Source organism: Dicentrarchus labrax, unplaced genomic scaffold, assembly GCF_905237075.1.
Source record: "Dicentrarchus labrax unplaced genomic scaffold, dlabrax2021, whole genome shotgun sequence".
NCBI lineage: Eukaryota > Metazoa > Chordata > Actinopteri > Moronidae > Dicentrarchus > Dicentrarchus labrax.
Window position 1 is genome coordinate 15,339,788 of NW_026136707.1, and position 25,771 is coordinate 15,365,558.

The 25,771-nt window shown below is 43.2% G+C and overlaps 1 protein-coding gene across 3 annotated transcripts in view; it reads left to right on the forward strand.

The window, feature by feature from the left end:
* Positions 1-3,291: 3,291 nt before the first annotated feature.
* The window catches only part of LOC127367256 (transcription factor HIVEP3), a 39,692-nt gene continuing 17,212 nt past the window's right edge, over positions 3,292-25,771 (forward strand). The window contains exons 1-2 of one of the 3 annotated variants that reach the window (XM_051406961.1): positions 3,292-3,579; positions 20,238-20,376. The gene's annotated coding sequence lies outside the window, so the exon portion shown is untranslated. Of the gene's footprint in view, positions 3,580-20,237; positions 20,377-24,054; positions 24,101-25,771 lie in introns of all 3 variants that reach the window. The other 2 variants (XM_051406960.1, XM_051406959.1) reach the window with 2 other exon arrangements.

Genomic DNA, 25,771 nt, shown 5'->3' on the forward strand with positions numbered 1-25,771 from the left:
CTCATAGTAACTACTTGTTATACTATTGAGTTGTTTGATCTACAGCAATCATATTGTATAAGATCATTATATGTCTGTACAGTGGCCATCCTGTAAGAACCACATCTCTAAAAAGTGATCGTGAGCACAGAAAAACAGCTTTTTTTCCCCACCATCCAAGAGGGTTTTTAAATAGTTACAACTCTAACACTTTAGTTCAGTTTAGCACAAACATTCAACATTTGCTGATACATGGACACATTCACTGGATTGGAAGGGTATGAATGGAGTAGAAGTAGAAAAGTTGCAGAAAAAGAAATTTTCAGGTAGAGTACATATACCTCAAGAATTAGTGCTTAAGTACAGTAATTGAGAAAATGTCCAGCACTGTCCTCAACAAGCTTTCATTTAAATAAAAATGCACAAATGGAAAATGTACAAAATGTAGAGCAAAGAACACAACGAAAAGGTGTTTTCTGCCTTTGACAAACACTGCACTGACAGCTGCAAGCCTACTCTTTTGCATAAACTCTTGGTGTTCCTGCACAGAACTTGTCGGGAAGCTGGAACACTGCGCCTTGCGTGCGTGTTCTGCAGAGTGGAAGTGCTGTCTTGTCTCTTTGTGTAGCAGTACACTGCACACTGGACCTGACACATGGCTTCACTTCATCAGTCCGACGCACAGAGGAAGGTCAAATGTTGTAATAAACTCACCACCAGTAGTCTGAAGCATTTGATGTCCGCTCTGGCAGCGTCTTCTCCAAATCTCTGATGTTTTGATCTTAATTGTTTCACTTTTATTGCTCCAGTTTTAGCATTTAGCTCTTTAAAGAACCGCACTTGTAAACTTACCTCTAACCGTCTCTTTCAGTGGTTGAAGCGGTTATAGTATGAAAGCACCAGACTGAGTTTCATAAGACTACAGAACTCTTTGCACTATACTCTTCCATTAGTCCCATCTGAAATTTAACAGCCTCTGAACACAGCCAACACCATCTGAGAACAAATTAGCAAAGTGTCATAAATCGCACTTTTATTTCCCCTGTTATCATCAGGTGAGCAAATGTGAACTCGGTTTTTCTCCTAGGATAGATTTAAGACACTCCCTGTCTTTGGCCATTGGCTCCAGTGTCATAAATCCCACCTTCATTTCCTCTGTTATCATCAGATGCAATTTGTCGCTGTAATAAGAGATCAGAGGCTGTAATGTGCTGATTATGAACCACTTAGTGTAGCTCTGCAGCCATGCTTGGTTAGGCATCCTGGGATTTTTAATTGCAGATTGACTGAAACAATGGTTATCACTTGCAGTGTTATCCCTGACCTTAATCTTCACTTCCCTTTTCCCACATTAGTTTGGAAATGTCAGCGTTTAGCTGCGTTTTGCATTCACTTGTCAAGAATAAGGTCATTCTCTACAGTGAAACACGCAGATCATCATCCATTATTCCAGCTTTGTTCCAGTGTTTTGTTATTACAACAAATGAACCGTGCAGAGTACAACTGTTCCTCGTGCTGATTTGGAGGAGCGTTGTTTTGTGAGAGGATTGTGCATCCCTGACCACCTCTTTGACAGAATGACTGGAAATGCCTGTCTGAGGTGTAATTGGGTTTTAAGAGTGGGATCCAGGCCCATTAAATTATGTGCTGCATGCAGAGGAGCTAATTGAGTTTAAGCCCTGCTGGCATACTGCATGTGCACTGGAAACATTTACCCAACATTAAGCCCCAATTAAGCTTTTCAGGATGGGAAACTTGTTGCTGGATGATGGGAAGTGAAGATGCTGATCCCTGTCATTGCGTAGTTTCTCTCCAGTGAGTAAAATGGTGCCACTAATAGATCTGTTTCTAATAAATTGCTGAACCTCCAATGGACTTTCAGGGTTTGTTTGTTTTTTTCTAATTTAGTTCGATCGCTTCCATTCCCTCCCTCTGGCCGCAGTGCAATGCAGTCACTCTCTCCTAAGCTGGAAGTCTAAAAGTCTGAAAGTCTGAGTGTGTTTATGTGTATGTGTGTGTGTGTGTGGGGGGGGGGGGATCTCCTGTGCGCATGCTCTGCCCCGGCTCAGAGGAGCAGCTAATGCAGTTATATAACAGTCAGTGCAGCCGGCGTCTGCTGTGAGCCAAATGCCAGGCCAGTCTGGTTACATAAGCCTGTCAGAGTCATATTGTAGCAGTACGGAGCGCTCACACCACAGCGTGTCCCTGCACTCCTTCCACCGTCTCCTGCTCTGTCTCTCACTTCCTCCCACTGTCTTTCTCTGCTCTCCTCTTTTACTACACCTCTCCCCACCTTCCCTCCCACTTTCCCTTCCCTTTCCTCTTTGCTGCGGAGCTGTTCTCAACACCAGGAACAAAGAGTTTAGCGTTCTGCTGGATGCAGATGCATCGACAGCTCTGAAAATATGAGACACAAAGGACTGGGACTAACTGTACGCTCACATGCAGAGAGCAGAGAGAACCAGGTGTTTCTTATTCTACACCAGTTTCTCCTCCACTATACATCATGATGCATGCAGTTCAGTTGTTGGATGTTTCATTGTCTTTATTGAAAGCAGGTTTATTAATCCTTTCTGCTCCTGTGCACCATGACAGTGATGTGACTGATCTGAAAAGATGATTTGTCAGTCACCATCACCACCTGTGAGCTCTGATGTCCAACGGCATTTTAAAGCACCATTGATCTCTAGGATACCAAAGCATGCAGCGCTCACAGCCACCAGGGCTGCTTCCTTCCATGACCTTTTACTGTATCTGACCCTCATCACCACCCCCCCAAACCCCCGCCACTCTCGGTCCCTCAGGTGTGAGGAGGTCAGACAGGCGGGGTCATCAGATCAGCAGGAAAATTCACTGAGATGTGTGCAAAGTATTGAACACCGGCCGCAACCCTCGGACAGTTCACGCAGTCATCCAGGAGAAGTTAATTGATTTGTGGCCTCAGACCCTGACCTCCATTATATCCCTCTTGTGTGTGTGATGCCATGTCAGCATCACTTGAGGAAGGCAATTCATTCTTGTGGTATAGCCGTGTGTGTGTGTGTGTGTGTGTGTGTGTGTGTGTGTGTGGAGATGAAATATTGCTGCTGAATCAGACAGAAGTAAACCAGATCAGTGGGTGCATGATTACCCCAATCAGCCTCCAAAAAAACCAAAAAACAAACCCTCCTGCATGAGGCTGCCTGGCTAATTAGAATTAACAGCATTAACCAGGAACTGCTCCTCTCCACCAATGACCGCCTCTGCCACCTCATGATTATTCATGAGGCGGGGCTCGGCGCCCCAGCCCACTGGTGGAGGCTGGAGGGTGGTGGGGGGCGGTGCCCACGTCCCGGACCTGCCGTGCGGGGTGGTGCGGAGCCGCGGAGTGCGTTTCGCGTAGGGCGAGATGTTGTTTTGTTGTGGCGATCAGCTGAATGTGGCATCGCTGTCCGGTCTGACACAACAGTGGGAAGCACCCCGAGCCCCTCCGGCTCTCCGTCCGCAGGATCGCGGGCACCGAGAGCAGCTCCATCCAGCGCGTCGCAATCCAGGAAATGCAGACTTCTGGCCCTTTCGCTACGGGATAAATGGCTGCAGCTCCAGCACTGTAGCGAGCTGGTAAATATTAAACCGTACTGTTATTGCCTGTGTATGACTTCTGGTCTCGGTGACGTTGCAGCGGCTGTCACGTTGAGGGAGAGATACGGTGGGAAGTTGAGCGCAGGATCCCGCCCGTGTTTTCACAGTGACAGCGTGCCGTGAAGTTGAGATTGCCTCTTTATGTCTTATAATGAAAAGGTGACGGGCAAAAAAAACACACACACACACACACACACACACACACACACACACACACACACGGCATGCAGCAGTCTGGTCACAGATTTTTATGGAGACAGTCGCGAGTCCAAACTACAGTGCGCGTGCAGCAGTGCTGGCGGGGCGCTGCACACATACAGCTGACAGCATAATGCTTCATCACGTATACCTCCATTCACCCCGTTCGTCCTCAATAACGAACCCGGGGGGGCAACAGCGCGGACCGACACGCGCAAGTTTAACATTCACGATCGGATCCCGTGAACTTACTTGTAGATGGGGGGGGCTGCACCTACACTTGGCGGATTGTTAAGGGATGACATCATGCTTTTGTTACTCAGTTGATCCGTTGTTATATGATAGACGGGTTAAGTTGAGCAGGACAGGTTTGTTTTGGCGCCTGTTCAATCAGTGACAATAAACTCTGTCTGTAATTTAGCCCCCTCTGTTATTTAAGCTGTTTTATTGTCAGACTGCCCACAACAGGTTTCACCTTTAATGAGTGTTATTGTAGTGTGACGTTTGCATACAGACACGATGGATGACTGTGTGACTGTTTATTATTCAAAGTAGTTTCACAAACCATGTATGCCCCATCTGTTAGAGTGACAGGAAGTCACCTTGAGTATTTAGCAGTAGTTAAAAAAAGAAAGAAATGTCTATTAGCACCTTGCTTACAGCACTATCTATCTATCTGTCTATCTATCTATCTATCTATCTATCTATCTATCTATCTATCTATCTATCTATCTGTCTGTCTGTCTGTCTGTCTGTCTGTCTGATCTATCCTTTAAGTTCCTTAAGCATACTCATTACGTGTGCATATTAATATAAAGGAAAGAAATAGTGAAAGAAGACGTTTTGACACGAGGCTGTGCACTTTCTGTGTCTCTGATGCCAGTTTGGCAGGAAGTGAGGTAAGGATCGAACTTGATGTGTATCTCTGTAGATGAAGACCACAGTGGTTAGGCAGCTGTCTGCCCTAAAGCCAGGTGTTGCTGAGAAATACTCATATCAGTGGAGGTTCAGTATCCCCGTACAAGCTGAAGGAATGTGGATGTTCAAAAAAAATGATAAGAATAGCAGCAGCTACAATGCTGCAGTGTCCTTCCCCTAGCACTGGGTTCGTACTGTAACTTACAGCACAAAAATACAGTAAAGTGTCAGACCACGGTGGTGAGTGGGGGGGATGAGTGGAGAGAGGCCAATATGCAATTATTTCTTATTGAATCAGCACAAAGTGGCAGGCTTACAGTGCTCCGCTCTGGCCTGGATCAAGACCACTTGTGGTGCTGGGTGAAGAAAGGCGCTAGCTCAGCAGGCACCCAAGGAGTCCGCAGCCCCATTTCCTTGCAAATTTCCGAGATTGTTTGACATCGTGAAGTATTTGATCGTTGAAAAAAAAAATTCTGGGCTTTAGGGATTACTGCCATTTATGGTTTCAACATGGATGGGGATAAAAGCTGTGAGTTTCTTTGATGTTTTTATACCATTGTAACTTGGCTGAAATGTTAGAAGGTGGCTTGTTAAGAATAATTACTACGTTTTAAAAGCTGGAAGTGAATGTACTATTATCAGTATAGCTGTAGAACCTGTTTTCATACCAGTCAACAGTTTAGCAGCGCCAATCCATGACAGAAAGCTTTGGCATTCAGTATCGTAGCCATAGACTTGCGCAATGGGTTTGTTCAGGTACAATAAAAGTGAAACGTAACTCTGTCAGCACTAACACTGATTACTGAAGACCTCAGTCAGTTAGTCAGACAAGTTGGTGTGTGTGTGTGTGTGTGTGTGTGTGTGTGTATCTCCCTGGAACAAGCAACACTCCACATGGAAAAAGGGCAGTTTTCTGCCAATTAGCACAGAACCACTCAACACCTTGCACAGTATATATCTCCGCTCTCACATACATACACACTCACCTGGCATACCCTCTCCATCTCCCACACACTGAGTCAGCCTTGCAGGTGGCAACGTGTTGATTTAAATGCATGAAATGCCATCGGCAGCGAGAGGGTCGTGTGGGGTTCCTGCACAGACCTTCAGGCACACCTCCTACAGATAATGAGGTGTGATAACCATGGACACACTGGAGCAAAGGCGGGGGGTCGGGGGGTGATCTGCAGAGTAAGAGTGGCAGTTTAGTCTGAACCCTTGATGCGAGGTGCTGCATGGATGTTTTGGTGCCTGTAATGCTGGCAGTCTGCTCTGCATCACGCCTGACTGTTGGCCTGGCAGGAGTATTAGATGGCATGTATGAGCATGTTTAAGTTTTGTTTTCTCTTAGGGAGCATGTAAGAAGGATGGCATTGTTGTCAGTCTCCTACAAGACACACCACACACACACACACACACACACACACACACACACACAGTGACACACACCAAGGCTGTAAAATCCTGGTGGCTGGTGGACACAACTTTTGTATGTCCCTGCCGCTGGTCATTAATCCTGTTCTCTGAAGCACCCGAGAAGAATAGACCCACTGTAGTGCTGGGAGACCGGAGTGAACCAGGAACAAGACCTTGGGCACACAGACACACACACACACACACACACACACACACACACACACACACACACACACACACACACAAACAAAAGCAAAATGGTGGCCAGGACTGCCAGTCTGGCAACTTCACAAATGCCCCACTAGCCTAATAATTTTACTACATGCATTCAGTTGCATTGTTAATGTATTGTGAATAGATCTTTGATAAAGATTCTGTTACTCAGTCGGTCAGTGTGTGTGTGCGTTTGTCAGGGGGTGCGGTTGGCCTAGGCTCAACCTCTCGCCAAGGCCAGTGTGTTGGCCAGCCCTTTCAAAATGGAGATAGAATTTCCTTGTGTTTGCCAGGGAACGAGAGTCTGTCCTGTATGTGTGTTGGTGTGGCTGCCTGGCCTGCTCCCATGTGTGCCAGCCAGATTCAGGTTATGTAATGATATATGTGGACAATGATGTACAGGAGGTTGTACAGGGAGAAGCAGGGGGTTTACTCATTCAAACACTCCCTTCCTAAGAGTTAATCATTAGCTACTTTGGCACAGTTGGTAGCCAAGTGGAATGTCGAGGGGTTTGCTGTTTGTAATGGCAATCCTCCCTCAAAACACGCCACAAGTTTTATTACATCACATCAACTTCAACTCGGGCCATAATGTGTCATTCGGGCAAGATTTACATTTTCTATTCTTCTCTTCTGTATATGTTACAATATGTTATCTTCTTGTATCAACAGTGAGAATATTTTTGTGCAGGTGTTCACTTTCCACAGTGGCCAGTGTTGTGTAATAGTGATTGTAAGCTGTTGCGCTGCTTACCACAGGTATGTCTGGGGAGGGCCAGGCCAGGATCTCATTGGTGAAGTTTGTGTAATGCTTGGGTGAGTCTCATTACATGCCTGAAAAACAAAAGTGATAACACACGTATTACTAGATTTAAATTTAAGGATTCAAACCTCACCTTCAGGACGCTTGGCTCTCTAGGATTCTGTTTTGTCGTGAAAGATTAGCTACAGATGCATGGCATAGTGTGTGTATCGATCGGTGATGCAAGCGAGGTATTATATTTCACGACTAGATATCTCTACCTCTTTCACATCGTTCTCTCTCTGGGTCCCAAGACACCCCTTGGACCACACCCCTCAGCGCGCACACTGCATGTGCACAGATTGTCCAGGTGTCTGTTCACCACACTAATCTGTGTTGATTAACCAACGCCTGCAAAGATAACTTGTGGTTTATCTCTGCTTTACGTCCTCCATAATGTGTCTCTCACTCTCACTTTGGAGCCACTCCTGCTGTGTCTCTCCTCGTCTCCATCTGTATTCTCGTATCCAGCTCCCATGACAATGTCGAAAACTATATGTATGTGTGTGAGAGGATGAAGGAGTAGGACAGTAAAGTACTTTTCTGATGATATTTATGTCCTTATATTGGCTTCGAACTCTCCTTTCGTGTCCTCGTTTCCTCTCTTACTCGCCTCCCTTTTTTGTCTCCTCTCTTCCCTTCTCTCCTTTTCTCCTGTCGTCTCCTCTCTTCCCCCTGTTCTCATTTCTTCTTCTCTTATTTATTTTCCTCTCATCTTCTCTCCTCCCTTCTCCTTTTGTTTCCTCTCCTCTCCTGTCCTCTCTGGAGTCCTTTGTCTCAGAGTGTAAGGCGTCCCTGCAGTAACTGCGAGGGAGGATTGGAGGGGATTTCTGCTCTGCGGGAGGGTAAGAGGGCTTTGGGGGAAAATCCTTCCAACCCTGCCGCGGATCTGCCGAGCAAATCAAGGCAGCAGGCGATGCTCCAGCACAATCCTCCCCAGCCATGTCACCATCACTGAAGCACAGCAGTTGAACTAACCCCTGGACCCCCTCCGCTAGCTGCACTCTTTAAAAACGCTGTGAAATTTGTGGAACAGCCTTCAGTAGAATCCAGATGTGTTTTGTCTCCCTCATTGTGCTGTCAGTCTGCGGTGTACCATGTTCAGCCTTGAGGAATGTTCTCTTACCTGCCGTGACTTCATGCTATGAGATGTGTTGGCTTTCGGCGAGCTCTGAGACATGGTCCTTTTTCTTCTTTTGGGCCGTGCTCTGTTGTGTGATTCATAATCTAACATACAGAATATCTGAGACAAGATATTTAAAGAAGGAAGTTTGTCTGTATGTGTGCTGTGGATGGCACACATGCATGTGTATTTGTTATTTACTGCATAGTCCCTGTAGGCAAGCTATGCCCTGACATTGTCAGGTAAGGTCATATAAAGAACACCTCATTTTAGATGCTGTTAATTATGCAGGAGTGTGGTCGACTGCCATCACTTGGGAAGGTCATTTGGTCCTCGCCCCATTAAAGGGCACAAAACTCTACAGATTTTGGTCTGTGTGTGTTGTGTCAAGGTAGAACTGTTCATTTTTGTTGTGGTTTTGCGATGCTACTGATGCTGTGCTGATATCCTGTTTGAGGTTAAAGCTACCTTTAAGCAGGTTCAAGTTTCAAAGTTTCTTCGTTTTGATGTCATTTCACACTGCAGTCGAAGGCGTATTTACACAAGTGTTTTGTGTACACTGTGTAGGTATGTCTCTGCGTGTTTATATATATTCTGTGACTGTTTATGTTTACGAGGTTTTTGCTGATGCCTCCATATTGCAGCCCCTAAGCGAGGGCGTCTGTTTCACCTAATTGAAGGTCAATATTTGCATGAGCATTCCTACAAACAACTTTCCTAGCCTGGTCTAGACAGAACACAGGCTGCCACTGTACTTCAATAAAATCAGAGTGCCTGTCATATTCTAGTGTAGCATTGCCAGACCTATCTGTCTACACTATGGTACATTTGTACTCTGCCAAAGCAGTGGAAAGGTCTTATATAGCCCACTATTATTCTGCAAGAGATGGAAAAAAAACCTCTCCTGGTTGTTTGATTTTGTAAAAACCAATCAGAATCACCAAGTGTATCCCTAAACTTTGCAAAGCACACCGGCTCTCTCGCTGAATACCACTGGGGAATGATTCTGAGAAACATTTTGCACATGGCTAATTAAATTCAGCAAACATGTGGGAATTTCCCTATTCGATTATACATTTCTTATATAGACAGGAAACAGAATACAATAGTCAGCCAATGACATTTATTCCAGTGGTTCACATATTTTGAATGAGACTAGTCAAAGAAGGCAAGTATTTTGATAATTGATTAATCATTTTTAAAGTAATAATAACTTCCCAAATGGTCTGCCTTTGTCACATAGCATATACTGCACATGCATACAGTAATATTACAGAATACCTTTGGATTTTGACTTTTGGTCAGAAAATTGACATTTGAAAATGCCACCCTGTGCTCTATGAAGTTATGATTGCCATTGTTTCTCCATTTTCTGACATTTCATAGTCTGATGAATCAAAAAGATAATTGTCAGATCAATCAATCATAAAAATAATCTTCAGTTGCAGCCCTACTGTCACATCAAGTGAACAGAGCAGACTGTTCTGTTACAGCAGATGCAAGAAGTCCCAGTCACAGGAATGTATACCTGTATTTTTGTTTTGATCATTCACTACAAATCACTTAAGCTTTTCATCACAACTAACCATTTTGCAAACTGTGCTGCTGTATTTTAGAACTTTTATTTATTTATATAGGGACAAGTATGTAGCATAAACCAATGCCACATAAACCGCAGCATTTATAGCCCAAGCCAGCCAGTGTACCCCCTTTGAGATATAAGAATCCCTTGAAGATATATTCTTCCTGGTACTCACAGTATTTTGTTGGCTGTTTTTTCTCTTTCTTTTTCACTTCTCTCAATCTGTGCTTTCATTTGTTTTGCTGCTACATTTCAACCACAATCCACAATTTTCTTGATTTCCGTCAGCCATTCAATATCGAAACTGGCTTCCCACTAACAAACATCATCGTAAATGTGATTGCCTTTGTTGCTTTCTTCTTCTTCTGTGAGGTTTAACAGCAGTTGACAGATTACGATTGCATTGAAAATGTGAAAAAGGAATATATAATGTGATTTATTGAACTTATTATAGTATAATTATTTTAGGAATTATGCACAACTGATATTTTTTAATTAACTTTTTAAAACAATCTTGCATCCTCCTAGGGGTATGTGTACCTTTATTAGAGAAACACTGGCCTTAGCTAATTTGCAATGACCGTCCCGAGAGAGATGTGCATATATTTTGTCTGCTGTTTTAGACATGATTTCCATTCATTTCTGAATAATATAAGATGGTAGCAGTAATTTATCATCATGTTAATATCAAGTCTGCATTTTTTTGTTATTTGGTAATTCATTTTACTTACTGGTAGAAGTGAGTCAATGGCTGTATGGAACTATAGATACAAATCTAAAATTGCATAACACAGTCAGCAAAAATGAAGTATGTAGGATTTTTGCTTGTTACAACTTAGTTTCAAGAATTTTGTAGGTGTGGTCATTTCCTCAGTGATCCGTAACTCCTGCTAAGCAACAAACACAGGCAGTCAGATTGGTAGAAGAAAAATTTATTTGAAAGAGAAAACAAAAGTGAACACCAGAAATATTTACCCAAACTCTCCTTCACAAACATCCTACACCGTTTACAAACCAACTTCCTAGCTCAACTGAGACTTCCCACACTTCCAGTAGTGGCGCTTGTGCACAGTTGTCTTGTTCAATGAGGGACTATTAGTAACATTACAGGTGTTATCACTTTCAGTGTTACTCATAAATAAAGTGATAGCTAATCTTTCACAAAATGTCTGATTGTCTCACTCACTGGACCTCAATGTTGCCCCTCCAGCGTACTGGTTCCACTCCTACTATACTCCTAATCTAAATGTCTAAGATGATGTTTTACTGATTCTGGGTTTAAGGACAGACCCACATATAGGCGTCTGAAAACCCTAATAATCCTAGTGAGAGAGACTGCTCCTGCTGTTAAGTTCATCAACCAGCCTCTTAGTCAGACAAAAGAAATGACAGTAGGTGAATCATCTGAAGCAGGATCAAGCTCCACTTAGTGAAGTAATCCCGTGTCACATTTGTCACACAGTCATGGTGGATTAACAGTTGAAGATGAACGGTCAGGTGATGGTGCTGCTCAACATGAGTTGCTCCGTTAGGAAAGTTATGGATGGAAAGTAGAGAAAACAGCTTGTTTTGTAGGTGTCAAACAGAGGTGCTGACACAGACTCGCCCAGCAGAATTAACTAAATAAACAGGTGATTGGAGAGAGAAAAAAGGTGCGAGCCGCCATTCACAGGGCTGAATGTTTATCCTCTGCGGCTGGATGCTAAAGGCAAGGTTTTCATCACCTTTCGGGGGGGGGGGCATGGATGGATGAGGTGGGCAGGATTGTGGGTGAAGCTGAGGAAAGAGGCAGAATGAAGGCAAATGGCTGAGGCTGACACATGGCAGTCCTGCACATAAGGGCCATCCGTCAATCCGTTTTCTATACTGTAGCTGCTGCTCCTGTGGTCATGAGATCTGCAGTGGATGCCAGCACATACTGGCCTATAGAGGCACATAACTGTAAAGTTAAATGAATTGGACTATAAACCTTGATAAGAGCTAGGATTTACAGCCATAACCAAGACAACACCTTCCACTTTGAAAGACATGGTGGCATATGTTTTAGGGGAAAAGGGCAGAGACTAGCTGTAGGAAGCTCTTCCTCAGTCAGAGGTGTTACAGTGATTTATATTATGTAATCCTCTTGTCCTCAACAACCTCAAATAGTCAGCAGTCCCCGTGTTTGCATCCAGGTAGTCCCCCACCTCCTCCCTTTTCTCCTGCTTTGCACTGTCAGCACAGTGTTAGGGAGCAACACCGGCTTAGTCACTGCAGACTTTGATATTTCATCAACACTCTGCAGCTCTAATATGCTTAATGGCATTGCGCTCGTCCTCTGAGGACCCCCTCTTGCCCCCAGTGTCAGCTGACAGGTTGCTGGGCCAATGTGGAGGCCAGGGGGAAGAAGAAGGAGGTTGTGGTAGGGTGGGCACATGGCGCATATCTGGCTCCAGGGTGAATGCCATATTTCACTCTGACACCCGCACCCATAGGGAGACCAGGAGCTGCACGGCTGATAGCATGTGACCAGCTGAGGAGGTAGAGGGTTCAGCTCCCTCGACTCCTCTTCTCCTTGTTCTCCAGGACCCTCTTTCTTTGTCTCACTACAGAAGCTGTGTGTTGGTGGCTATCTGAGAAGCTGATTAGGATTCTTTGAGAGTACAGTAGCTGGAGAGCACTGGGGCTGGGTTCCCACTCACTGCCCCTGAGTAGGGTGTCCATTACTGTGGGAGTGCCTAAATTACACAGAAGAGGGAGATCAGGAGAAACCCCAGTGAGAGTTTTTGGAGAGAGAGGAGGGAGGGGTAGAGCGTTTCGAGTGGAGAAATCAATTTGTCTCTGAGCGAAAAGAGGGTTAGACACACACAAATACATTGTTGTAGGGGTAAAATAAAAAAAGATGCCCTCTGTGCCATAACATGAGTTCAGAATTCTCTTTATGACAAGCAATGTATCAAGATTGTAAATCTTGACTTAACTTCTTTAGCTAAATTCAAAGGGGAGATTTCTTTGTCAGTGTGAAAGTATAATGTTTCTTGGTCAGCCTGCAAGATGGATGGTCTCTTCGGTCTTGTGAGAGCGAGCTGTCCCTGTTGCTAAGCCAGCAACAGTCTATCTTTCATTGGTCATAGTTTTTTGTTTTGGCTTGCATGATTGGTCATATTGTTATCTGCGTTACAGATGCACAAGTCATAGGTTGGATAGCAGCTCGATAGGCTTTGGAGTGGCTGCGAGGATGGAAAGAAGGCATGTTTTTCCTGGACTTATTGTTCCAACATTTTCCTCTTTTGTTGCTCAAGCACAGCCACAAGACTCAGAAGCTACAGTTTGCTTTGCAGAGAGTATCAGTGTTTCATCCCATCAGTCTATGTAATGCACTGTTTATTGCTTTTCTTTGTAACTACAGTGTTATCAGATTATCCTCAGTGCAGTTTTTCATGGTGAACATTGTGTTTCATTGTATTCTGCCTCTCATCTGCCAAGTCTTTACTGCTCTAGTCTGTGTGTCATCAAACAAGCCTGTATAAAGATTTTCAAAAATGTTATCCCTCTAAAGCCAGACTAGGCCTTTAATCCGAGGGTGATATTTATTGATGTGTTTATTTTCATCCTCTATCTAATATCAGTAATTTGGCTGTATGCATGGCAATGTGGTTGTTTCAGTCGGTCCACGACTTTGGGCCAGGCTAAAATAAAACAAAAATTTATTTTGGGTGGATTGCCAAGAAATTTTCCACAGGCCAAAATGAGGACTCCTGTTAACTCTAGTGATCCCATGTCTTTTCATCTAGTGCCACCATAAGGTTGAAATTTTAGATTTTGATGTATTGCCTTAAAATGTAATACAGCTGACATTTTTACTCAAGCACCATCATCATGTTAGAATTATAAAATATTCCAATACCTTTACGACCAAATACCCGGAAAACTACTGACATTCATATCAGCCTCAGCTACTTTGTGTTAAATGCTAAATAGCTAATGTTAGCACGCTAACAGAATAAACTAAGATCAGGAACATTGTAAAACTTATACCCGCTAAAGATTAGCATGTTAGCATTTCCACTGTGAGCAAATTAGTAAGCTGAAATAGCGTTTAGCTAAAATGAACAGCTTCGCCTGAATACAGCCTCCCAGAGCTGCTAATATTAGCTGCTACATATTAGTATGAAAATATTACTTCAGTAACTCATTCTCTGTCACAACAGATAGATATTTTTTGTCCAAGCTACTCTAGTTACGATCAGTATAATATGAACGGTACCATTGAATTCATCAAACCCAACATGTGGCCCGACAAGTGAATTATGTTCTTGTTTTTCACCACTTGAACCTTTAAACTGCGACAAGGTTTATGTTGATGGCTGTCTGAAGGCAGGACGTGTCCATCATCCTTTGTACAACCTACGTGAAATGACGTCTCTTCCAACCACAGACCTGTTGAGTCTTGCCAGACCACAATGAGCAGAGTGAAAACTGTGGGCTGAGAAGACCGAGTCTGCCAAACCTGCCTAATGTGATTTCGCTTGTGTTTGTGACAATTTGGGTTTTGGTAGGTTGTCAGTGTGTGCATGAGCATGGACGCGTGATTGACCATAAAAGAGTGTTGTGACTGAATCTAAAAAACAGTCTTGATTTACGCTTCCTCAGCTGTGGAGTTCGCTCTTTACTGTACATCCTTCACTTTGTTGCATTTATTCAGATGCTGGATAACTTTGATGGTATGCACAGTTTGAGTTTTCTTCCATTTGTAGTCAGACTGCTTCAACAGTGAAAGTTATCCATGCCAGTGCAGATTAGATTTTCTTGGTCTTTAGATTAGATTTCCGTTCTCGCTTTAGCAGCTCACTGGAGGGCACATCTTGCCATTTGTTTAAATTTTGTGGGTTCAAGCTTATGACTTCCTTGTCTGCTATTTAAATGGTGTATAAACACATTTTCTATTCTCCCAGAAAGTTATGTTGTTAGTCTGTCTGTTGTAGGTTTTTGCAGTACTTGCACCTGCTGTTTCATTTCCACTGGTGAGCAACTCAATTCCATCAATGTCATGGTTTTCAACAGTAAAATCATACTGTATATTATTCTAATGTTTTTTTGCCGTCTAGTTAAGTTAAAATAGCTTGATTTGAAAGCACAAATCAACTCTTAATAATTAAACATTTACTGAAAAAGAAAACAATGAAATTACTTCCAATCATTTCATTAACTTCGGAGACCTGGGAAGCTTTGATTGGATGTAAACAAACTTCTTTTTGTGCCTGTCAGGAGAGACTGACAAACTGAACTTGTCTGAATCTACAGCTGCTGACCACAAAACAACAGCTGACAAGCTTGTTAACCACACACATCATCCAGATTTCCCTTGTTGGTCAGCTCTCTAGGAAATGAATAAACTTCTAGGGACTTGTTCATTATATGACTTACGGTGTGGATGTGTCAGACAAGACTGTTATTGTGAAGGGATTGGGAATATAGAGGAATTGTAACCCTGAAATCAAGAACCACAAACTACTTAATCTCAAAAAATTATTACTTGGGCAAACATCAGTGTGTTTTTAGTTTCTCTCAGTTGGTATAAAAGCAAAGCAAGAAATCACTCTTTATGTTTAAACACTTAACGTAATATTACATAATACTTTCTCATATACATAAATAGATACAATACAATTCATTTCAAAGCCAGTTCCAATTCAGAACTGTGACAAATTCATATTTTTGAATTTGAAGAATTTGTATTGTGTTTTGCCCACTCCAGGCACGGCTGAAGCATCTGGAGCAGGGTGAATTGAAGCCTGCTGACCACAGAGACAGTGAAATCAAAGCATAAAAGGCTGTCCAGAATATCTTCATGGTACAAATGCTGACCCACAAAGAAATAAAAAACATGGCAGTTTGCTGTCATTACATGAAAGCACAAATTGATGTTACAGATATTTTGGACATGCAGCTTTTCAGGCTTAGTCTTCCTTACCTTAAAGGATTTTTTTTCTCTGGTGGAGAGTGAGAGGAGGACATTAATACCACCTTCTCATCTGTCTATTATAAAAGCTGTAGAAGGCTGCAACCAGCCACAGGTTAGCTTAGCTTAGCACAAAGGTTGTAAACGGGGGAAACCGCTCTGTCCAACATTAACAAACACATTTAAGCCTCATATTAACTGGACAGATGTGGGAGTCCCCTCATCTAACTCTCTGCCAGAAAGTGAATGTGTGTATTTCAAAATATTGATCTATTTATTTACAATATTCTGTATTGAATTTGTTTCTATTATAGCACCAAACCAAGCGGTGTCAAGCCATTGGTTCAACTCAAATTGTGCACAAATACTCACACCTTACCCTCTCTGTTACTCTGTCATGTTGATGCATTCAACTTGTTTGCTGCATATCTAGCTGTAACTATTTGCATTTAAACAATTATATGTGAGTGACTTGGCTTTATGTTATACCTACTTTTTGGGCATTATACTGTGTTGAGGTGGCTCATTCAGCCAGAAAACTGTGATATAGAAACAATAATATAATAATTATAAACTTAGTTCTTGAAACGCATAGTTGATAAGGAACCAATAAGTGCCTCTATGAGATTGTTGTGAGGTGATTTCACGTTAGTGTAATATTAAATTTATAGGCATGTGACTTCTGGTTTGAGTTATATTGGGTATTTTACAGCAAGTTCAAACAGGTATTATAAGTATCAGAACCAATAATCGGAGCTATCTTCTCTATAATGGCCAATTCACTCCATCATGCGACTGCTAGATATCCAGTCTGCACTCCGGAGGTGAGCAAATGGTGTACCTGAGGTTTCACTGGGATTGCAGTGTTATCTGGTAACCTGGCATGACAGAAGGCTCTTACGATAAACATTCCCAGTGGGGAAACGTTCTCTGAGGTAACATAATGATCCAATCTGTGTGTATCCATACAGAGAAGCCTGGCTTAGGCCATGTTCAGAGACAGTGCTTCAACCTGTATTGGGTAACAAATCACACGTATGTAACCGGGCAAGCACTAACAGGAAATCAATGTATCCAGCCACCTATCCTACATCAATACAGTGTCTTACTTTCTCACCATAAGCCCTGTTCATCTCGCAGCCTTGCTCTCTCTCACTCTTGTTCTGTCTCTCTTTTTCTCACTGCGTCTCTGCAGTGTGCTTCTTTGAAAGCCACAGCATCTCTATTTTAAGGACGTCTTTGTTTCTCTGCTTTGTATTCAAATGATCAGGTTCACAGGCAGGAGGCAGCTCTGAAGACGAGTGGGTTGGTGGGAGAGGAGGGAAGAGAGGTGGCGAGTCGGGTTCTGGAGTCAGGTTTCTTCTAACCAGATCGTTATGAGGTGATGGCAGCTGGAGGAATGCACTGTTAATTCCCCTTACGCGGGTCACATGACCTTCGGGTTCGCTTGCCACCCAGAGCAATTTGAACAGTCTGGGTGGTCAGGGGAGAGAAAAAACGTCCATCTATAATGTGTGTGTCATGTACTGTATGTGCACACCATGATTTGATTTCATTCAGAAGCTGTTTGTAGGAATATGGGTTTGTTACCGTACCCTGGAACCAGACTGCGTGGCTGTGTGTGGCTGTAGTGGCCAGACTAGGCTGCACCTCCCAGCAACAATGGGTCCAGCCAGTGACACATTTCTGTGTGTCTGCTAATGCAAAGTGGGCCAGTTGGTTTGCAGTAGAGTGGGCCATGTTTGACTCACAGAAACATGAAGGTGTCCCGTAATTTTAGTCTTTGAACAAAATGCTTTTGGTAAGTAACTTGATTTCTTTGTAGTAAGAGGTTTGGTTAAGAAATCTGCTCTAAGTATAGGAGTAGGGGTAGTTGAGTGTATGTTTACTTGTCCCTGGCGCTTTGTTACTAAGCAGCGTACAGGTATTGACACACATCTTGACGTCTTAATCCTTCTCGACCTTGTGTTTACAGTACAGTAAGGCTCTGTTTCTTAAGCTCTCTGTTGTTGACAACTGTCACTGTAAAGATAAGATTAGCTAAGTGAAAGCAGCATGATGATTTAACATGTTCAGTCTCATCGGAGCTTCAGTGGATCCATCGGTACAGATTCATGCAGTATGAACGAGCATTGCCCAACCCAACAGAACTTTCTTTAAATTTTATTGAAAATCCAAGCAAGTTTTACAAATGGATAATTGTCATCTGCAAAACACAATTCTCTATTTGATTAAATGGTTCGTCCATTTAAACATTGAATCCTAGATTTTAATATTTCCTGAAATCTGCTTGTCCTTACTGAAGTGCAGGTAAAGCAAGCAGGTAACGAATATATATGACATTGCCAAACTGTCGAAAAATACTTTCAAGCTACTTTTATAGTTAGTTCACCCCAAATAATAATAATAATAATTAAAAGAAAACACTGAATGTTTTTAGTATAAGTCCAAGTACAAGTTTTTCTTGTATTTGCCAAAGTCTCTGTGTCAGATATTTCAGCCTCCACCTCAATACAATGAAGGTAAATAGAATTTAGTTTGTGGTGCTCATAAGTTGCATTTAAAAAAATCTGCAGGAACTTTTCTTTTTCAGAAACCATGTATTCATTATTATTCATTATAACTCATACAACACACTGTCAGCACTATTCATAGACTATTTTCTAGAAACTATTCTATGGATTATCCAGAGTAACCAGGACACCGTTTCTGGATGAGATGTTGGTGTTTTTAATGCGCGTACTGTGAGAATTCTATTTTGTGGTGGAGGAAAAAATCTCAGACGGATATCTCAAAGTCTGGACCAATTAAACCAAAACTATCAGCAGGACCAGACACCACTAGAGTGTTCTGTTGCAATTGAACCGACCCCTTAAGGGTATATTCAGAGGAAATATTGGGAGCATTAGGGTTGGGGGATTGCGGTCGGATATGAAAGTACTGCAACAAAAATCAAGAACTGGATCCCTCTGTAGTGTTGTTGTCCGTAATTATTTTAGAGACACACAAAACCTACATTATCTGCATGCAGTAAGCAACTTTCAGTGTAATTTATTGCTGACATGTATTCTGTAGATTCAGCTTTTCACAACTCCACACATGCACACAAACACAAACACACAGATTTACTAAGAGACTGTTTTATCTGCACTTGATTGTCGTGTGTGATTGATGAGCTGTCTCACTCAGCCCCAGAGCTGCAGTCGCAAGATATAGAGGCTGCACACCACGTACACATTTGATAGCCTTTTATAAGATTGTCTCAGTTGGCAGATAGTCACCACTGTAGGTCGGAGCCGTGTGCTGAGAACACGAAATGACCATATACAAGAGCTCTCTATGTCTCTGTCTCTCTCCTACGCATTTGCACACACACTGTTTTTCTCCACAATCTTGTTATTCTCCGTCTCGCACTCTTTCCCTCTCTCTCCCCAACACATGCGCTCACACACACCTCCACTTTCAGAGAGACAAACACATAAACAGACGGGTTGTGGCACGTGGCGTTTGTATATGTCCACTGGGTTTGAAGGGTAGCTGACGAGGCGTTGATGCATCAGGAGAGTCTCTGTTGACAGGCCGCTAATGCAGTGTGGCACCGGGCAGAATGGGCAGCAGGGGGCACGCAGCGGAGGCGGGAGAGTAAACTGTAAACCGACACTTAGGCTGAATGGAGTTGTTTGTCACTGTGGGTAGCAATTACTTGGACTGGCCTAGCTTTGAGTAAACTCCCTGATCAGGAGGGTGCCCCTCTGCCAGGCCAGGAGAGGAGGGCGGGGACCGAGGCCATGTTGATACATTCTGCGGCCTGGTCCTCGTGTTTGAACACACTCAGGCTGAGCTTCCATCTGTTGACTCTTACTGCGTGTCGGTGTTTGTGCAGGCAGCGCTGAAAGCACCAGCAGCTTCAACTTAAGAGCTCAAATTAATATAGTCACAGGTTACTGAGATGTGCAGATAAGGCATGGCGCCGGGTCATGCACAGTGCTACAGCAGCTTTTTTTTACCTGCTGCAGCTTCACACAGGATGCAGCACAGCAGCTGCAGAAAGAGGAACTAGCACAGGCTTTCCCATCACTAGGGAGGAATCCACATGGGTGACTTCATAGAAAAATAGATAACTTCAGTGAAAACAAAAATAACTCTACTAAACTGACTGCCGCTGTCACAAAATGAAAAATGACTGGCTCCTCAAATGCAGTTTTCATTTCATTGTATGCACACTGCAGAAAAATACAGATATCATGTTTTCATTTTTGGATAAAAACAAAACTTTCTAAATGTAACCTACCAAGAAAGAGAAAGAACTTGGGACGTGGCATACAGTTACTTAATGAAAGGTATAAATCCAAGGTGGATATTTTTCTCAAAATAATGAGTTGTGTCATTGTATAGTTGTGCAGTTAGCTTCACCTTAACTGAAAAGACATTCATCTCATCACAGGTTTGACTGAGAGAGCAAATATAAAGCAGCCGACTGTGAACGACGGGCACAGTAAGCTGCGTGGGAGAATTTGCACCGTGATCTTGACATCCACGCATCAGTGAAACTTGTGGGTGCAGGGAGGACAGCTTTTGAGAATGTCAGTTCCTCTTTCTATATTTATCCGCTCCCGCTCCCCCCACCATGCTTTGTCACTCTTTTATTTCATTTGCACACCACTCATGCTGCTTTTTGATGTTTAGTGTCGAGCTGTCCAAAGACAGTTGAAGTTTCTTTGACAGACACTCAGTATCTGTTTCACTTCTGTTACAGTAACTCCCTACGAGGTCCCAGAGTCTGTTTGTTCACTGCTGCTGTCCCTAATGTATTTGTTTCATGTCAGAAGACCGTTTTGCCTTTGAGGCAGTGAATCAAACCTAATGCTTAAGACTCAGAAAACACTAATGCTGTATCACTATAATAGTTGGGTTTTCACTACTGTCACAAATTGCTAATGATACATCAGCTCTAAATATGGCATCACTTGCTAATCAGGGACTTTACTCAGGGCCAGGTTACTTTCCATAATCACTACCCACAGCAACCCTGGAGACATGATTTCCTGTTAGCCTTCCTCATAATATACACAAAGTTTACTTTGCCACATATAAAGACAGTAGGGCTTATTAATGCTTCAGTTCCATGGAAAAGGAAAACATAATGATGATAAAGTGTTGCAAGGCTGAAATTGAGAACTAAATGGGGAGAGAGTGACTGCAAGGAGGGAATTGTGCTTTTCTGTGCATCTCAGAGAAATAAAAAGAAAGGAGAGGCAGAGAAACCTCTCATGATACAAATGAGAGAGATGCTGAGTGAACCAGAGGGTGGTCAGTCTTTCAGTGTTTTACAGGATCAGATATCACATCTGCTGAGGATACATATCGATTGGCATTAACAAAAGACTAGCATGCTCGACTCCATTAGCAGGCTGGTTGGTTGCATGTCAACTCTCCACTAGCTGTATTGTATCTTTGGGTGTATTTCTGTGCGAAAATTGTGCAAAAATTGATGTGCGTATGTATATTTGAGTGCCTGATCAAAGTTTTAAGCCTTTTTTGTGTCATAGAATTTATGGCACCGCTGTATTGTGTAAAAGTTGGCACCAACTATTTTAGATTTTTTTGCCAGGTTTTGTTCTTTGATCCCATATTTCCTGATTCAAACCAAACCAGTTTTGATTTGATTTGATTTAAACTCTATTTTATCCAAGGCCAATGTTATTGGAGTGTAATTCATAACCTGTGGAGTACTCTTTTAGGCACAGTGGTGCTTTGAGCTAAATGCTAATGTCAGAATGCTAACATGCTTTTAATAACAATATAACACTTTTATCAAACTGAAATTGTTGTAGCTGTGCATTGAGAGACAGGTGGCGAGTTTAAACTGTCAAATAAGATGTATTTAAGTTTTACTACTTTGTGAAGTGGAAGGGGACAGTGAAGCGATGCCACAGCTACTTTTACCGAGTTTTTTTTATTGATTTTTTAACGCAAACAGGTAGAGCACTACTGAGCCACAGTGGCTTTTATACACTAGGTGGGCTCCCTCTTTAAATGGATTTTGTTTCTATCATAACACCGCAGGCATATGGACAGAGTGGGATCAGTTCACCGGAAGACCACACGTCTGAAATAATCTGCCCTCAGAACAGAGACAACCCTCTTTGAATACTCCCAAATTCGCCTCTTTTACTGCCTGTGTCTGCAGTTTATGGAGTGAAAGTCCAAAAATAAGTCATCTGTATGGTTGTCTGTAAATGCTGTAAACCACTCATTTGGTCTAAATTATAGTCTGTGGCTGCTCCAAAACAACATGAAGTTTCTTATAAAGCATGATGTTTGCAGTTTAGGTGTTGCTTGCCTTTACATTATATTGTATAGGTAGGTGTGTGTCATATACGTAAAATTGCCTCATGTGACCATACCACAGGGGAGGCCTTGTTTTCATTTACTGTAAATGAGAACAACTTTGCATAATGCGAGCCAGTGGGTAGCATACTGTTACCATTTATCATAGCTTCATGAAAGCTTGCTTTTACACCGTCATGATCGTTGCACTTCCCATTTTGATCCCTGGCTTCAAAATTATTATCTTCTCAGTTGTTGCTTGCAGGGCCGTCGAACCTCCTAGCTCTCTCTAGTTCCTAACCAGACTGTGCGTCTGCAGCCCGGGCCCCGGCCTTGCTAATCGTTACGTCTGTGTAGAGCAACTTTCCTGTCAATCATCGCCACAGTGGCAGTTTTGTTCCCGGGCCTCTGCCCCCCCCTCCACCTTCCCGTCAGAACCCCTCAGTCTGAGGAACAGAGGACAAAAGGATGACGGATGGGTGAAGGTCCCTCGCAGGGAAGTACAGTATAGAAGGTGTGTGCTGTAAAGGGTGACAATGAGCACATTCAGGCAGACACAATACAGTGCCTCGTCCAGCTAACCCAGCAGCCTGCGAGAGTAGCCCAGCATCAGGCCAGCACAGTCCCCTACAGCAGTCAGCCAGCAGCCACACGGAGCCAGGGGTAATCACCAAGTCCTGAACAACACTCTCATTGACTGGGACCAAATAAAATAAGAGAAGAAACACAGAGCAGAGGAGAAAGAATATGGAGGACAACAGGACAACAGGACGGGAGAAAGGGGGAGGGAAATAGTGAAATGAGAGTCGAAAATGAGCAGGTGTATGGTAGTTGAAGTTGAAAAGAGAAACAAAAAATAAATTGATCAGAGCAATTAGAGAAGGAGAGAAACATCTTTTCCTTTTAACTCATCCCATCACCAGGCCACCACGTGTTGCTGGCCTGTGAGGATCCATGTTCCCTCTGCCTGCCTTCTGATCAGCAGCCCAGCCATCCGCTTGTTCTGTGTGCCGGCTCGTCGCTGTGTGAGTGTGTTTATTTTAGAGTGTGTGACTCACACTTCCTGTGCTCTGCCAATGAGGCAAAGCTCTATGGAACAGCAGGACCTCCGTTCATTCTCAATTCTCTCTTTCTCTTTCTGTTTCTCTCCTTCTCTCTCTCTCGTGTTGCACTGCTGATAGGCCTAGCCTGAGTTCTGCGTAATGCGGGGGCTTGCTTGAATGGATGCCACTCTAGAATTCATTTACAGATGCAGCACAGTGGCACTCTGGATAGAGCTGAAAGATTTACGTAAACGAGACGTTCCTGTAGGCAGAGGGTTTGTCACTTAGGAAGAAGGCTGCTGCTGTTGTTTTTCCCTTCACCCACTACTACAATAAGATAACTTTGCTGATAAGGATGTGATAATTGCAAGGAATCACCTCCAGGGCTCTGCGTTGCAGGGGAAAACCCCATGTAAGACCTGTTTGTAATCCTACCTATCGGCAGCGTGCCACTGCCGCTGAATGTGTGCGAGATGAAGAAACAGCAGCAGGCGCTCCTGTCTTGAACCTGTAGGTGCATGTTTTTGGTTTCACTGTCCTTGTTGGTTGCATTAGCAATAAGAAATGTGAAAATCGATGCTCTTACAGTGGTTTAAGAGAGAATGCTGTGAATTTTTTGACATGTTACATGTTTAGTTTCATCTGCTACCGCATCTTCCACCTCCTCCTCCCCTTACGTTACAGTGGAAACATTCATTTAGTGTCTTCCTCTCTCCCTTTCTCTCCATCACTTTTTTTTGCCTCACCCCCAGTCCCTCTCTCTTTTTCTCTCTCTCTCTCTCTCTCTCTCTCTCTCTCTCTCTGTCTCTCTCTCTCTCCCTCGGCAACACACCCACTCAAACAGTCATATCCGCTCTCACTCTCTGGCTCTCCCTGCTTGTCTCACAGTGCCTGTGAAGCGTCTCTGAGGGGGAAGACCAGACTGCTCTGTCAGGTAATCTAAACTCTGTCTGTGTGTGTCTCTCTCTCTCTCTCGCTCTCTCTCTCTCTCTCCCTCTCTCGCTCTCTCGCTCTCTCTCTGCCCACCTCCCCCCAATCTCTGTCTCTCTCTCTTTCTTTTGTCTTCCTCTCTTCTTTGAATCCATCTCTCCTTTCCTCTCCTCAGTATTTTCCCCGTTCTCTTTCCCTCCTTATAATAACTTTACTCGTCAGCTATGGCAAATTAGTTCTTTAGTTATTGCGGCTATTCCTGTTGTGTGTATACATTTGATAGTTTATACATTTTGTACTTTATAATCTAGCACCTTAGCAACCAGAGGAGTATTTTGTAAGCTAAAGGATTTAAGTTTGTCTCTTATGTGAATATTAAAGGCTCTTTTGTGTTTTAAGGACCTGAAAGTGTGTCTTTGAGCGTGTCAAAGGGTGTCACTGAATCGTATGGATATTATGATAAGGACTCAAATTCACAGATTTAATTAAAGTTGGAAAGCGTCTCTTTTGTGGTACACGATTCCTACTGAATGTCCGTTCTGGAAGAGGGATCCCTTCTCTGTCAATCTTTTTCCTGAATTTCTGGAAATTTTATGGGATTTGTTCCTTATCCAAATCGAGGGTTTAGAGATAGACCTCCTCTTCAGTCAGAGGTAAATCCCTGTGAGACATATTTTGGACCATATAATTAAAACTGACAAACTAAGTGACTATAAAAAGATGATTTCCATCTGTGAAGGTCCTGGCCGCAAATAAAATGATGGAAAACCACTGCAACCTGCAGTTTAGTCCAAGTTGTGGTCAGTTTGTTTTTACAGTTGATTATGTCACCAAAGGACCAGATTTTCCGGTATTATTTAAGCTCAGCGCAATCTTCTCCTGCTGCCGAGGTGTGCATTACCTTGCTCTGCCATGCCACTCATGTTTGATTTAAAGGCTGGTATTGACCTGCAGTTCACTGGCTTGTGTTTAATCAAAGTGAACACTGCGATGCTTGTGAACTGCCAGTCTTATCAAAGCCCTGTGAAATCCTTGTCTACACCCTCTTGCCTCAGAGGTACAGCAATCCCGATGCATCCCGCACAGAGCTGAGAGAGAGTGAGTGAGAGCTCTGGTATGTGGTGTTTTTTCAGACGGCGTCCTCCTTAGCGCACGTCTTCTACTGACAGCAGTGATATCCCTGGGTGAGTGCGAGTCTTGCCCTCTGAGGTTTTGTGCTCTATCTGGCGTCTGGTTCTGTCTTTCTTGGTTTTTTTCCAGTCATTTACAATCCAAGCAAACTGTTTCTTGCTGTGGTTGTGTGATTGGTTAGTGTGACTTTCTAGGATTTTGGGCCTGACTTTGACTGACAGATCTGTTTTTGGTGGTGGTTGCTGGGGAAGGACTGTATTTTAACTTTCCATTTGCCTTATACTCCGGGAATGCTGCAGAGCCTTTTGTACAGTATCAAATGTTGTATTGCTTCATTGAGATTACGACTGTTGCAGTTCAAACTGTCGCAGATGGTACTGTATGTATTTGTCTGCTGACAACCTGTCGACACTCAAAGGGGTTAGATGTCAAAGGTCATGCCAGCTTGTCAATGCATGCAGAGGCCAAGCATTTCCCCTCCTTACTTCCTGCTGCCAGTGTGCGTATGTAGTCAGAAAGGATGCTGGGAGATAAATTTAGACCT